The 13,890-nt window shown below is 49.9% G+C and overlaps 1 protein-coding gene across 3 annotated transcripts in view; it reads right to left on the bottom strand.

Moving 5' to 3' along the window:
- AP3B2 (adaptor related protein complex 3 subunit beta 2) overlaps positions 1-13,890 on the bottom strand; it is a 412,426-nt gene that overhangs the window by 233,406 nt on the left and 165,130 nt on the right. The gene's annotated exons all lie outside the window — the stretch shown is intronic.

Here is a 13,890-nt window from a genome sequence, read left to right as displayed (position 1 = left end):
GAGATACTGTCCAGTTGTTGTGACAGAAGATCGTTTGAAGTGGTTGCCTAATTGAGACAGATGCTCATGCCCAGAAGTTCCAGGTACCACACTCTCCAGACCCAGTCCAGGGCCACCAGGATTAAATTGGCTCTGTCATTCTTAATCTTTTTCAGAACCAGAGTCAAGGGCATGAATACACACAGGATTAAAGTGTTCTATTCCAGCTAAAATCTATCCCCAACCAATGTTTTTGCAAGAACTTCAATTCACAAAACGTTTAATATTGCGAGTTCTTGATAGTGCCAAAAAGATCTAGCCTGGGTTATCACTAGTAGTGGAAGATTCACTGGGCCACATCAGGATGTAGACGCAACTAGTGACTTACCAGATGCTTTCTGCTCTGCTCATTCACTCGGGCACTAAGGGGCTATCATGCTGGGTTCAATTCCACATGGCATTGGCGCCGTCCGTTAGTACCTGTGTCAGCATCCCCTGATGGATGGCAGGAAGCCTTCAGAGCTACATGTATAGACTAAACCACCAACAGACCGTAATGGATTCATGCTTCTGTCGGAGATCAGTGTCTGATCTACACCTCTCTGCATCAACCGGCCAGCATGAGTGCATCCAGCACCACCATCAGATCTGGGTGGAGAAGGGAGTTGGGCCTGCCACTGAACAATTTTGGTTCAAACAGCTACCACTGCAGATTGTAAGCTAGCTCTTTCAAGATCTGGGTGATATCTATAAGATTTTCTTGATGTTGGGCCCACTGGAACTTCAGATTCCATTGCACAGCATGGTTGTGCCACCTGGTGTATCTTAGCAGGAAGATACATGAAGCTAAGATGCAAGGAAGTCTTAAAGCAGCTCTCACTGTGATACAGGGCTGAAACTTAAACAATTGAATCACAGATTGAATGTCCTGCACTCCTTTCTGGCAGAGGCACTACACTGTGTCCTAGACAGCTCTGCTGAAAAGAAGTCTGTATGAAAGGGTCAGGTGTGACTGCGGCTCATTGATAGTGAACCTCTATGAAGGTGAGAAGTGACTACCGGCATCACGTTCGTGACCATCAAAGGGACGTTGGTGAAGCCTAATGGAAATACTGCAAACAGAAAATGCCTCTGACCTACCTTAAACCACAAATATTGTTGAAGGGACTGCAGGCCAGGTTTGGGAAAATATGCATCCTCAAGGACACCATCTAGTTGTTCGGGTCCAGGGCAGACAGGACTGGGGCCTATGTAAGTGTTTTGAATTTGGCCTTCTGCAGTAAGGCATTCAGAGTTTACAGGTATACAAAAGGCCTGAGGCGTGTCCTTCTTCAGAACCATGAAATAGCAAGCGTGACAACTTTTAGCTGTTTCTCTCTCAATAGCAATCTAGAGTGATGCCCACACCTTTTTGAGAATGTATAGGTATTCATCTGAAGTTTGTTTGAAGAGGTGGTGCGTAGGGGGAATATTTAGGGGTGCAAAAGGAAAAGTCGGGGCATATCCATGTTGACCAAGTTTTTAGACCCATTTGTTGTATGTAATGGAGCTCCACCCTGGGAAGAAACAGTGGATCCTGCCCCCCCACTGGAGGGGTGTGTGCCACTAATGGTAAACTAAAATATTTTGGTGACTGTTGGAGCAAGGGAAGAGGAATCGGATGGCTGCAGTTGATGCTGACCTCTGTACTGTCGGCTCTTTTATGTTTGTGCTTGGACTTCGATTTTGAGCAGGAAGTTCACTGCCTATGCAGGAACAGCATAAAGAGCAGGCCTGACTACCCGCCCACGACTTTGGAGTGGTACCTATGCGAAGGGTGCTTAACCTTCTAGTGTTCTGCGACATACAGCTTTATCTCCCCATCTGGTGATCTGGGACTTCTGAGGCTTGAGTGTAGATTTGTGACACAACTTTGAGCACTAGCCAAAGCCTAGACACTAGAAACACACCTTATGAGGATCTGTGACCAACAGCAGTTTTCTGTAATCAAAGAATGGTTTGAAACCTGTCATGTTGGGGGGGGACATCGCTCTTTAGCACACTGAAATTAGTTTTGGAAGTAATCGGAAGACCATCAAGATTGAGAACAGAGTTTCGGATCTGCTTTGGAAGGCGTAGAAAGAAAAGAACTGACGTCAACGTGCAGAGGTGGCTTTTAGATGTAAATCCGCTTTGTAACTTCTAGGATGGTGGAACTGCATGGTGCCATCCAACGGCACAAAGGAGCACTGCTGAAGAAAGGTTTATGGATCCAATATGGCTTGCGGGGAGTATTCTAAGGAGAAGAATCTGCGATTTGAAGTATCCAGCAAAAAATAATTTCCATCATCATACACTGACATAAAACAAGACAGAGAAAGACATTAAAAAAGGGAGGAGGTGAAAGATTGAAAAACAGTGATAAAGACTGAAAATAGGAATGGAAAAACAATCTGCAAGAGTGAGATAAAGGAAACAGGGAGTGTAGAATTGTGGATGAACAAGGCATGGGGTGAAATCAAGATTAGGCAGCCGTTGGTATTCAGCATTCCCAACATTTGCCAGCAATCGCAGCTGGCTCCAAAGAAAAACATTTGGCAATTTATTCTTATTACGAATTAAACACTGCAAGAATACGAGAGTGTTGGAACTGGGGTCACCAGTCCCCTAGGGTAGCATGGCACGAGCGGGTAGGCATCAGAAAGCATATGTGTTAAGCAACCATGCAGCACACGCAACCACTGAGTCAGAAACCTGGGCACGCAATTAGTGACACCACTCCAGTGAGTTTGTGTAAAAACTCAAGTTAACTTTATTAAGATAGAGCTGGGTCAGGGTATTAGGAATTCATCATAAAATTAGCTTATTAACTTTCCACTAAAATACATGTGTGAGAACACTTGGCAATAAATACTGGATGAATAAATAATAAATATTAAATATTAAATAACCACAGGCCTGACCTTGGCCTGGTTTCTCATCATCACCTGTAAGAAATACATTATAAGGTCATGAATACAACACTGCGTTACGTAATGAGGAAACATTTCACTAAAGGTGTGACATCCTATTAGCCTCAGCCTTAGGCTCCTCCTCCCCTATTAGGGGTAAAACTTAGGAAGGCATAAATGACGTATCATAAATAACTGTAGATCAGAGTTATCATTCTTCTTACGCCTATGAAGAACTTCCTGTGAAGTCAACGTAAAACATTTCATTAGGTCAGTATTACCTATCTTATCAAGTAAGAATTTCCTTCAATCAGGGTAGCCTTTCTCTTAGCAGAAGTAAACATTTAATAATAGATCAACCATTTCATGCCTCAGACCTGCACATTCCATTGGGCCTATGCAGAGCATTCCCCTAAATAAGGAAGTAATAACTAGGCCTATTGTAATATGTGCATTTCATTAGTAGCACAACCGCTGCATTTCTCAGCAATAACATTTCCTAAAACGCAGGAATAAACAGTGCCTCAAATGAGGGTAAAGCATTCAATTGGCAGGAGCGACCCCTTCCTTAACCAGGAATGACATTTCAGCGGATAAGGGTAACATTTCCTTATTCAGTGCCCAACAGTTCAATAATCCCACAATAAGTCAGGCTTCAAGCATTAGTGAACATTTACTAATAGGTAAACCTTTCATAAGGCCTAGGCTGAACAGGACTCTAGGCGGAATATGGAAAATCCCTGGGTTTGGGTCTATCACTCGCTATTTCTCTTCATCAGGGAATGGTAGGCTTTCCATTACAGCCCCTAAACAGGGGGGGGGGGGTTACCCTATTAGGAATTGAGGCCTATAAACTATGGGCCTTGGGACCTCTCAACCAGTCCAATACCAGGGTAAACATTTCCTGCAGTAAAGATAAGCAGTTCAACAACACAGTTCCTTGGGTTAGAGTAAAGGAAGCAATTCACCAATGCATCAACATTCAATAAAGGCATCACCTTTCATTATTTCCCAATAAACATTTCAGTATAACAACCCCAGCATTTCATTAACCCAGCATGGAACATCTCCTCATTTACTGGTGGGTAATTAATCACCATCTTCCTATGGAAGAATAACCATTTCCTTAGACATAGAGAACAAGGCCCCAGTTAGGGAAGAACTTTCCATTAGACAAGTTAAGCATTTCGTTTAGCAAGAATGAGCCTTAAGAACTTGGCTTGCACATATAAAACCTTCCCTTATGCATATAGAAACATCTCCTTAAGCCCGGATAATCTATGCATCAGGCTAAGATGAACAATACATTAGCCTAGGCTTAGCCATACCTAAGGCCTAAATAAGCATTCCATAATGGCTAAGCTGTCCCAGGCCTCAGACAACAAGAAGTCAGGTTCCCCTAGCCAGGGGTTAACTTTTAAGGGCCCACCAGACAATCCGGGCCTCCGCCCAGTTCAGGGAGTGCTGGAGGCACAATGGTGGCCAATGGGGCCCAGTAACAGCTTTTCCCAGGGGAGGGGCGGACACAGTGCCTTCTGTGGCCTCCTGCCCTCCTCCCCGGGGATTACCTTTATCTTCGGGCCGGTCGGGCCCCTTGCGGAGGTTTCCTGCAATGCCTGGGCCTCTTGGGGCTGGTGTCCGCTGGTGGGGGCTCAAGGAGGGCTCTCACACTCTTCGGAGCCCTCCTATCTGTTTCCTGCTGAGGGGCCAGTCACGGGGCCCCGAGCCGAGGCTCAGTCGGCCCTGAGGGTCGGCAGGTCAGAGGGGGGGGGGGCTCCTACACCTCCAGGCTCCCTCCGTGACGATTCTCGGACCGGTCCGGGGCTTCAGGGACTTCTCGGGCCCTGGACCAATAAGGTCGCGGCCCCGTGGGGGTGTGGAGCCGCCCGCCAATGGCAGCGCGGCCGGCTAGGAGCACAGTCTCCTGGTCAATGAAAGCGCGACGGGGGAAGGATCTCTGACGCGCCCCCGTCACGTGATGCGAGTTCTCCGCCTCACGGCCTAAGGCGGCCTTCAGGAACTCCCAGGCGCTCTCCTCAGGCATCAGGCTCGGGGGCAGAATAGCTGAGCAGACGGCTGCGGTGACAAGCGGCTTATTTCGTGCATACGGCGGCCCTCTCCTGGCACTGGGGGCCGCCTGGGGGCAAGACACAGCGCTTCCCAGGACGTGGCAGGTGAGCGCTTGAGGGGGGTTTCACTGCGCTTCTCTCCCTCATCATATTTCACAGGGGGGCAGCCTCGTGGGGACAAGCGGTGCTTCAGCCCCAGCCATCTCCTGGCATACAGCGCTTCCACGGGCACCCCAGTTCTGGGAGCTTGCGCTCAAACAGCAGTTCCCGGGCAGTATAGCGCTTCAGCAGGCAGTCCTAGCACTTGGGGCACTTCACAGCGCTTTACAGGGGGGCAACTTCCACAGCCCTGCAGGCAATTCACAGCGCTCCCACAGGACACAGCAATTCTTCACCAGTCAAGCGCTTGGAGGGCAATGTAGCGCTTAGGCAGTTTCTAGGTTGGCGCTTCATCAGCAGTTGCTTTAAAATAGAGGCAGCTCACAGGACATGCCAAACAGCAGCGGTAGGTTAGCGCAGGGACCCCAGGTGGCGTCAGGGGGCACAGGGAGCAACACAGCGCCAATACCTGGGTGGCTCTTCAAATGTCCTGTGGAGATTCAGTCTCTTCTTGGCGCTTTATGTTCCTTGCGCCTTTGTAAGTTTCTTGGTTACTGGTTCCTTGATTTCTTCTTGGCGCAGCTGTTTCTTGCGCCCTTGTAAATAGCAGTTGGGTTCTTGTTTCCTTTGGTTTCTTATTCCTTGAAGGGGGTTAAGTTGGTGGCTGGTGTTGGATCTCCTCAGCCAATTCCCTCAAGTGGTCCCTGGGGGTTCCCTGCCGCGGGGCTAGGTCAGTGGGGGGGGAACAGGATACCTCAACACTTGTAAAGCAGCACACTAGGCCCTGTCATTCCAGCATCATAAGACCCTGCCCTGACCCCCACTGCCTATCCTCCTGCGTAGGTACTTCCCCAGGTCTTCCCCTCAGCTTCTCTCTTCAGGAAAGTTCCCTCCCTTTCCTTTTATAGTGCCAGTTGACAGTTGGTAGTGTCAGTTGGTGTCAGTTGGTGTCACCTCACCTCTCCCAGAAGGTTCCAGAGGCTTCCAGGAGGTTCCACCATTCTACCTGTGGACAGGCTGGCAGGCTAAGATGGTTACATTGCCTGAGGGTTCCAGCCAGCCCCTGGCTACTAGAATGCGCCCACTAAATCACGCTGCTGCAGCAGTGGTCTGTGGCGGCCATGTTAGGGGTAGGAAGTACCTGTACTTTAACACTAGTTTTAAACTACACAGGGCATTCTCCACCACCCAAAGCCTATACAGTGTTGTTTCAATAGGGGCATTCTAAATTAACAGGGGATAAAAAGCGAAAAAATTCTGGGGAAAAGGGCCAAGTCTCACACATCTCCCCCCCAGCCAAAAGCCAGGGTAGACTGATCATTCCCTTGACGGGCTTCCCTGCTTGGGGCGGAAAAAGGTGGACGCAGGCCCAATACCACCATGACATCCTCGCTAATCCAACCACCCCACTGGTGTTCCTAGTGGGATGCGGCCAGGACAGACCTCCAATCCAGATGTCTCTGGCCCTTACTCTCTCTCAGAGCAGGGGGGCAGTCGCCCCAGGCCCGTGGTACCTTTTTCCACTCTCCTCCTCAACCTAGGGTCTAAACCCTTAAGTTGAATTGGTGACAGGGGCGAGACCTACCTCTCCCTGCACCCCCTCCCAGGGTTCCGCACCCTCCCTCCTGGATGACACATCGGGACAGCCTAGTCTCCCAACCTGGGGTTCTCTTAAAGAACACTCCAGGCCCAGTGACCACAGCTGGGGCACCTCGGGACACCCCTGGGAGTCACAACCGGGGGAACTCTGAATACAGAGATTCCTCCCGCCAGGTCAGGCAACCCCTGAACCTGGCCACCCAACCCAGGATCTTAACCCCGTGGCTGGACCGGTGCCAGAGGAGAGTCCTTCCTCCCTCTGCACCCCCTTCCAGGGTTCCGCACACCCTCCTACCCGGAGAGGTACCCCTGGGAGTCACACCGGTAGGGTCCTTAGTTACCGGTACCCCACCCTCCAGGTCAGGCAATTCCTGATCCTGAAACCCCAGTCCAGGTCCTACACTCTGTGACTGGTCTAAACTCCGAACCTCGGGTACGCTGCCACCATTGGAAGCACCTGGTACACATAATTCCAAGGCCTTCAGCTCTAACTCTTCTAGCTGAAGCCTGTGCACCAGCTTCCTCTCATCCATTGCAAGGCTCTCACTCTCCCTCTCATGCTCTATCATCTTAGACGACGCACACCCCCAGTTACTCTACTCCCTGCCCCAGAACATCCTCCCGGTAGCACCTTGTCAGACACAACAATTTTGAGTAGGCCTGGGTCTTCTGGTGTGCCCGCCTCCCTGGGTGTGACCTGCCCCTCCTGTTCCCCATCCCCTCTCCCCTCTGGGTGGGCTCCTACCCGTGCCCCCAAAGTGGTACGGAGTTCCTTCTTCCCTCCGCCCAACAGGCACCCCCATCCCCTGACACAACACTCCAGTGCCAGGTGAGGACTCAGATAATTCAGGAAAAGGTTCTAGGATGTAGCGACAGAATGAGGTCCAACAGGCTAGACAGTGGAGGGGTCAATTCCTTTGGCTTACACACAATAATTGTGCAGCCCAATTGCTGTGCACCCTGTCCCAATGGAGGGTGCTGCATGGTCACAAGTCCTGGATCCCACCGCTCAACACCAATATGTTGGAACTGGGGTCACCAGTCCCCTAGGGTAGTATGGCACGAGCGGGTAGGCATCAGAAAGCATATGTGTTAAGCAACCATGCAGCACACGCAACCACTGAGTCAGAAACCTGGGCACGCAATTAGTGACACCACTCCAGTGAGTTTGTGTAAAAACTCAAGTTAACTTTATTAAGATAGAGCTGGGTCAGGGTATTAGGAATTCATCATAAAATTAGCTTATTAACTTTCCACTAAAATACATGTGTGAGAACACTTGGCAATAAATACTGGATGAATAAATAATAAATATTAAACATTAAATAACCACAGGCCTGACCTTGGCCTGGTTTCTCATCATCACCTGTAAGAAATACATTATAAGGTCATGAATACAACACTGCGTTACGTAATGAGGAAACATTTCACTAAAGGTGTGACATCCTATTAGCCTCAGCCTTAGGCTCCTCCTCCCCTATTAAGGGTAAAACTTAGGAAGGCATAAATGACGTATCATAAATAACTGTAGATCAGAGTTATCATTCTTCTTACGCCTATGAAGAACTTCCTGTGAAGTCAACGTAAAACATTTCATTAGGTCAGTATTACCTATCTTATCAAGTAAGAATTTCCTTCAATCAGGGTAGCCTTTCTCTTAGCAGAAGTAAACATTTAATAATAGATCAACCATTTCATGCCTCAGACCTGCACATTTCATTGGGCCTATGCAGAGCATTCCCCTAAATAAGGCAGTAATAACTAGGCCTATTGTAATATGTGCATTTCATTAGTAGCACAACCGCTGCATTTCTCAGCAATAACATTTCCTAAAACGCAGGAATAAACAGTGCCTCAAATGAGGGTAAAGCATTCAATTGGCAGGAGCGACCCCTTCCTTAACCAGGAATGACATTTCAGCGGATAAGGGTAACATTTCCTTATTCAGTGCCCAACAGTTCAATAATCCCAAAATAAGTCAGGCTTCAAGCATTAGTGAACATTTACTAATAGGTAAACCTTTCATAAGGCCTAGGCTGAACAGGACTCTAGGCGGAATATGGAAAATCCCTGGGTTTGGGTCTATCACTCGCTATTTCTCTTCATCAGGGAATGGTAGGCTTTCCATTACAGCCCCTAAACAGGGGGGAGGGGGTTACCCTATTAGGAATTGAGGCCTATAAACTATGGGCCTTGGGACCTCTCAACCAGTCCAATACCAGGGTAAACATTTCCTGCAGTAAAGATAAGCAGTTCAACAACACAGTTCCTTGGGTTAGAGTAAAGGAAGCAATTCACCAATGCATCAACATTCAATAAAGGCATCACCTTTCATTATTTCCCAATAAACATTTCAGTATAACAACCCCAGCATTTCATTAACCCAGCATGGAACATCTCCTCATTTACTGGTGGGTAATTAATCACCATCTTCCTATGGAAGAATAACCATTTCCTTAGACATAGAGAACAAGGCCCCAGTTAGGGAAGAACTTTCCATTAGACAAGTTAAGCATTTCGTTTAGCAAGAATGAGCCTTAAGAACTTGGCTTGCACATATAAAACCTTTCCTTATGCATATAGAAACATCTCCTTAAGCCCGGATAATCTATGCATCAGGCTGAGATGAACAATACATTAGCCTAGGCTTAGCCATACCTAAGGCCTAAATAAGCATTCCATAATGGCTAAGCTGTCCCAGGCCTCAGACAACAAGAAGTCAGGTTCCCCTAGCCAGGGGTTAACTTTTAAGGGCCCACCAGACAATCCGGGCCTCCGCCCAGTTCAGGGAGTGCTGGAGGCACAATGGTGGCCAATGGGGCCCAGTAACAGCTTTTTCCAGGGGAGGGGCGGACACAGTGCCTTCTGTGGCCTCCTGCCCTCCTCCCCGGGGATTACCTTTATCTTCGGGCCGGTCGGGCCCCTTGCGGAGGTTTCCTGCAATGCCTGGGCCTCTTGGGGCTGGTGTCCGCTGGTGGGGGCTCAAGGAGGGCTCTCACACTCTTCGGAGCCCTCCTATCTGTTTCCTGCTGAGGGGCCAGTCACGGGCCCCCGAGCCGAGGCTCAGTCGGCCCTGAGGGTCGGCAGGTCGGAGGGGGGGGCTCCTACACCTCCAGGCTCCCTCCGTGACGATTCTCGGACCGGTACGGGGCTTCAGGGACTTCTCGGGCCCTGGACCAATAAGGTCGCGGCCCGTGGGGGTGTGGAGCCGCCCGCCAATGGCAGCGCGGCCGGCTAGGAGCACAGTCTCCTGGTCAATGAAAGCGCGGCGGGGGAAGGATCTCTGACGCGCCCCCGTCACGTGATGCGAGTTCTCCGCCTCACGGCCTAAGGCGGCCTTCAGGAACTCCCAGGCGCTCTCCTCAGGCCTCAGGCTCGGGGGCAGAACAGCTGAGCAGACGGTTGCGGTGACAAGCGGCTTACTTCGTGCATACAGCTGCCCTCTCCTGGCACTGGGGGCCGCCTGGGGGCAAGACACAGCGCTTCCCAGGACGTGGCAGGTGAGCGCTTGAGGGGGGTTTCACGGCGCTTCTCTCCCTCATCACATTTCACAGGGGGGCAGCCTCGTGGGGACAAGCGGTGCTTCAGCCCCAGCCATCTCCTGGCATACAGCGCTTCCACGGGCACCCCAGTTCTGGGAGCTTGCGCTCAAACAGCAGTTCCCGGGCAGTATAGCGCTTCAGCAGGCAGTCCTAGCACTTGGGGCAATTCACAGCGCTTTACAGGGGGGCAACTTCCACAGCCCTGCAGGCAATTCACAGCGCTCCCACAGGACACAGCAATTCTTCACCAGTCAAGCGCTTGGAGGGCAATGTAGCGCTTAGGCAGTTTCTAGGTTGGCGCTTCATCAGCAGTTGCTTTAAAATAGAGGCAGCTCACAGGACATGCCAAACAGCAGCGGTAGGTTAGTGCAGGGACCCCAGGTGGCGTCAGGGGGCACAGGGAGCAACACAGCGCCAATACCTGGGTGGCTCTTCAAATGTCCTGTGGAGATTCAGTCTCTTCTTGGCGCTTTATGTTCCTTGCGCCTTTGTAAGTTTCTTGGTTACTGGTTCCTTGATTTCTTCTTGGCGCAGCTGTTTCTTGCGCCCTTGTAAATAGCAGTTGGGTTCTTGTTTCCTTTGGTTTCTTATTCCTTGAAGGCGGTTAAGTTGGTGGCTGGTGTTGGATCTCCTCAGCCAATCCCCTCAAGTGGTCCCTGGGGGTTCCCTGCCGCGGGGCTAGGTCAGTGGGGGGGGAACAGGATACCTAAACACTTGTAAAGCAGCACACTAGGCCCTGTCATTCCAGCATCATAAGACCCTGCCCTGACCCCCACTGCCTATCCTCCTGCGTAGGTACTTCCCCAGGTCTTCCCCTCAGCTTCTCTCTTCAGGAAAGTTCCCTCCCTTTCCTTTTATAGTGCCAGTTGACAGTTGGTAGTGTCAGTTGGTGTCACCTCACCTCTCCCAGAAGGTTCCAGAGGCTTCCAGGAAGTTCCACCATTCTACCTGTGGACAGGCTGGCAGGCTAAGATGGTTACATTGCCTGAGGGTTCCAGCCAGCCCCTGGCTACTAGAATGCGCCCACTAAATCACGCTGCTGCAGCAGTGGTCTGTGGCGGCCATGTTAGGGGTAGGAAGTACCTGTACTTTAACACTAGTTTTAAACTACACAGGGCATTCTCCACCACCCAAAGCCTATACAGTGTTGTTTCAATAGGGGCATTCTAAATTAACAGGGGATAAAAAGCGAAAAAATTCTGGGGAAAAGGGCCAAGTCTCACAGAGAGCATGTAACCTACCAGTAAAACCTCTTAAACAGATTGCGAAATTGTAGATGCACGATAAAATTTGAAAAACTTTTCTCTTTGCAAAACAACCTTCGTCTTCGGTCATTCAAGCAGGTAAGTATACTTACCAGTGGGCTTTCAGTCAGACCTACAGGGCTAATGTAGTGTATGAGTGCCTTATAAATTAATAGTGAAATAACACAGTAATTTAACAAAGCATAATAAAACATGGAAAAGTGTTTTACATGCTATTCTGTAGTTACTAATAGGTGAAAAACCATCGGACCATTACAACAGTAGTAAATTACTTGTTTTGTAGTTAACTACCAGCTACTGTGCCTTACTTCCAGATGCATCACAATTGCTCAACCACCAAACATTGCCAAAATTGATTGAGGCAGCAATCATCATGACCTCTCAGCAGAGGAACGGTGGCAGTAATCAGCAGGAATCGTTCAGGTATCTTAGAGTAATCTCTTCTTTAGCAACCATGAGGAGTTTACATCGGTTGACGAAGGAAGGTTTCACAGTTGAGCTAAGGAAAGGTGAGTGGCGAGTGGTTTTCGGAGGAGTAAAGCCATTTTAATAAGTAAACCCCAGGTTTGGGGCCTTTCTTGTGAAGAATGGCATCAGATCATGTTGCCTCCGGAACCTCGATTGAGGGTAATCCCTTTGATATGGGTTCACAGTGTGAATGATTGAGTGATTTGTAAGTCACAGTTCTCATGCGCACTGCTCCATGTTACATATTGAAAGAGTCACTCTCAGAAACTGAGGATATCTAGGTATTGATACCAACCTTTAAATTCACAAGTATGATTAGCTAGTGGCTTAAAAAGGAAAAACAATTTACCCGGAGAAGATTAATGCAGAGTAGCTCCCATCCAAATGGCCTAATCTAAACTGATACATCATCATAGAGGAAGAAACAGACCTGATCAAAATGCAGAGCCTTCCAGTGCAGCTGCTTTTAATAATGAGATCAATGTAGTAAATGTAATCATACTAGCCAATAATATGGAGAATACATTTGTTACAATCATTGGATATGTTATTATTATTGCATACCAGCCGAAAACTTAAAAAAACTGGATCCGTGAACGAACACCGGAAAGCTACGCAGCCCACATGAACGCCACCCGCAGACACCACCACCTCATCAGACCCGCCAAACGGACCTCCTTTAAAGACCGCCTAGACAACAACGCACACAACAGCAAAGAGCTCTTCAACATCGTGAAGGAACTCTCCAACCCCAGCTCCAACACCAACGACATCCCACCGCCATAAGACCTGTGCGACTCGCTGGCCACCTCCTTCCATCGCAAGATAGCAAACATCCACGACAGCTTCAACACCGTCACCACCCTGGCAAGCGCTGAGACCCCCGCTCCCACGACCACCTCCCGCACCAACTGCCTGCTCGCCCGGACCAACATCAAAGACGACGACACCATCAAGATCATGAATACCATCCACTCGGCTTCCTGGAAGACCCCTGCCCACACCACATCTTCAACAAAGCCAGCAGCACCATAGCATCCCATCTCCGGAAAACCATCAACATCTCCTTCGAGACAGCGACGTTCCCGGTGAGCTGGAAGCACGCAGAGATCAACGCCTTACTCAAGGCGAACCCCAAGGACCTCAAGAACTTCCGACCCATCTTCCTGCTCCCGTTCCCGTCGAAGGTCATCGAAAAGGCCGTCAACAAACAACTGACCAGCTTCCTCAAGGAGAACAGCATCCCGGACCCGTCCCAGTCCGGGTTCTGCAGCAACCACAGCACCGAGACTGCCCTCATCCATCGTCGCCACCAACGACATCAGGACCCTGCTTGACAACGGAGAAACCGCGGCCCTCATCGTCTTGGACCTGTCAGCCCCCTACGACACGGTCTGCCACCGCACACTACGAACACGCCTCCACGACGCCGGAATCCAAGAGAAGGCCCTGGACTTGACCACCTCCTTCCTCTCCGGCAGAACACAGAGCATCCGCCTCCCCCTCCTTCCGCTCCAAAGCCACCAAGATCATTTGCGGCGTACCCCAAGGCTCGTCCCTCTGCCCAACGTTGTTCAAAGTCTACATGGTACTGCTCGCCCAAGTTTGCACGACCTTAACATCATCTCCTACGCCGACGACACCCAGCTGATCCTCTCCCTCACAAAAGACCCACACCGCCAAAACCAATCTCCACGAAGAAATGAAGGCCGTCGCCAACTGGATGAGAAAGAGCCGACTGAAGATGAACTCGGACAAAATGGAGGTCCTCATCCTCGGATACACCCCGCCGGCCTGGGACGACTCCTGGTGGCCGACTGCACTAGGAGCACCGCCTACACCTACCGACCACGCACGCAACCTAGGGGTCATCCTCAACTCCACCCTTTCCATTAAAAAGCAGGTCAACTCCGTCTCCTCCTCCTGCTTCAACACCCTC

The sequence above is a fragment of the Lissotriton vulgaris genome, chromosome 2_2 (assembly GCF_964263255.1).
Source record: "Lissotriton vulgaris chromosome 2_2, aLisVul1.2, whole genome shotgun sequence".
In the NCBI taxonomy this organism is placed as follows: Eukaryota; Metazoa; Chordata; class Amphibia; order Caudata; family Salamandridae; genus Lissotriton; species Lissotriton vulgaris.
Note: the sequence above shows the minus strand (reverse complement) of the source record. Positions and strands in the feature narration are given on the sequence as shown.